Source organism: Octopus bimaculoides, chromosome 8, assembly GCF_001194135.2.
Source record: "Octopus bimaculoides isolate UCB-OBI-ISO-001 chromosome 8, ASM119413v2, whole genome shotgun sequence".
Taxonomy (NCBI): Eukaryota; Metazoa; Mollusca; class Cephalopoda; order Octopoda; family Octopodidae; genus Octopus; species Octopus bimaculoides.
Window position 1 is genome coordinate 83217420 of NC_068988.1, and position 2263 is coordinate 83219682.

At 36.2% G+C, this 2263-nt stretch overlaps 1 protein-coding gene across 1 annotated transcript in view; it reads right to left on the reverse strand.

Annotated features, from left to right (window-relative positions):
- Window positions 1-2263, reverse strand: part of LOC106879578 (sulfotransferase 1B1) — an 18222-nt gene extending 15959 nt beyond the window's left edge. Inside the window, exon 1 of the mRNA XM_014929212.2 lies at window positions 2034-2263. The gene's annotated coding sequence lies outside the window, so the exon portion shown is untranslated. The remainder of the gene's footprint in view (window positions 1-2033) is intronic.

Here is a 2263-nt window from a genome sequence, read left to right on the forward strand (position 1 = left end):
ATATATATATATATATATATATATATATATATATATATATATATATACTGCCTAAACATCAGAAACAAAATTTTTAGTCCATGCCCACGTGAGAAGGTACATTTGGCTTACTTACAGGTCCTACCATGATTATAAACACTCAGATCACCATCATTGGTCATACCACCATCACATCCTGAGATGTATCTGCACGTGTACCCAAACATCAAGTTAAAGCTCTTGGCACTCACTCTTTTCCTCCATCCCAAAATTCCCTACATAGATACCAACACTACACACATTTGAACCCCTTCAAGCACCCCTTACACATAGATTTACTGTCCAGACACTTGATGCACATCAATTTGGTTAGATTTTTTTAAGGGGGCAAAGGGACATAATGTTTGATAAGTCCTTCACTTATTTGTCTCGTTTCATCTCTTTCAAAATACCCACAAACCAGATGAGACAATTCCTCTCACCTCCAATAACAGAGAGCAGTGACAATATATTTTTTCCAGATTTACCAACCCTAAAAAGCCTGTGTATTAGATAACTGTCACATTATCTAAAATCCAGTATGAAACTGATTGATAAAATTAGCTGTAATGGACCTACAGTACAATATGCTTCAATTAATATACCCCCTCTATAGACAAATATATGAACACCTATTTTCACTGACTTACATATTCTTAATCGAATATATATATACAGGTGTGTAGGAGTGGCTGTGTAGTAAGTAGCTTGCTTACCAACCACATGGTTCCAGGTTCAGTCCCACTACGTGGCACCTTGGGCAAGTGTCTTCTACTATAGCCTTGGGTAGACCAAAGCCTTGTGAGTGGATCTGGTAGACCAAAACTGGAAGCCCATTGTATGTATGTATGTATGTATGTATGTATGTATGTATGTATGCATGTATGTGTGTGAGTATGTGTGTGTGTGTGTGTGCGTGTGTTTGTTCCCCCACCATCGCTTGACAACTGATGTTGGTGTGTCTACGTCCCCGTAACTTAGCGGTTCGGCAAAACTGACCGATAGAAAAAGTACAGGCTTACAAAAAAATAAATCCCGGGGTCGATCTGTGCGACTAAAGGCGGTGCTCCAGCATGGCTGCAGTCAAATTCCTGAAACAAATAAAAGAATACATACATGTATGTATGTATGTATGTATGCATGGATGCATGTATGTATGTATGTATATTTACATACATATTCGTGTGTGCGTGTTGACATGTGTGTAGATATGTATGTTAGTGAGTACGTACGTTACGTATGTATGCATACATACAGGCATACATACATACATACATACATACATACAAGTTGTTTGAGACAGACAAGCAAAAGTATGTGACACCATTATTTGACCTATATATAAATGTCAATATGTGTGTATGTGCACATGTCTGTATGCATATGTGGAAGTGTATACATTCATATATACATAGGACATACATACATTACATATGGTATACCTACACAAATGTGTCCCCTGACTTTAATTCCTAATAACTTTGTTGTGAAACATTTGGGGGGGGGGGCAGAAATGTTTGGGACCCGACTTTGTCTCATCATAACTTTCAGAAAATGCAATTTTCTGCTAATTCGTTTCAAATGATGTAGCTTACAATTATATCAAAATTTGATGCACAAATACTTGGTGGGAGTAAACACTTACATACTGATACGTATCATACGTCAACAAAATAAACTTGAAATTTTGTAAAAATTATATGATGTCTGATCAAAATGTATGTGTGCATTCTCACGTTTCTTTTTCTCACATAACCATAATCTACACCATCTAGAAGATACTTGTAGAAAATTTCATTCAAAAATACCCAAATTAGGTGGGTGGTGGGGTGGCACACTATGTATGTATGTATGTATGTATGATGTATGTATGTATGCATGCATGCATGTATGTATGTAGAGTGAGAGAAAGAGAGAGAGAGATACATACATACATGCAAACAGATGCATACATACATCTGTGTGTATGAATGTGACAGACAGAAAGACAGACAGATAGATACATACATACATACCTTATGCCTGTTAAAATCACGACTCGAAAACTTCGATTATCTTTAACTTTCTCAGTCTCCTTAACTGAACGAAGTGAAATATTAATGTTCAATTAAATAGTTTCTAGCATAGGTACAAGGCCCAGTAAGTTATAGCAAGGGGAACAAGTCAATGCTTAAATATATACTATATTTTTAACATCTTCAGTAAAACAATTCACAATTACAAGGAATCTTTCGAGGGACGCAAC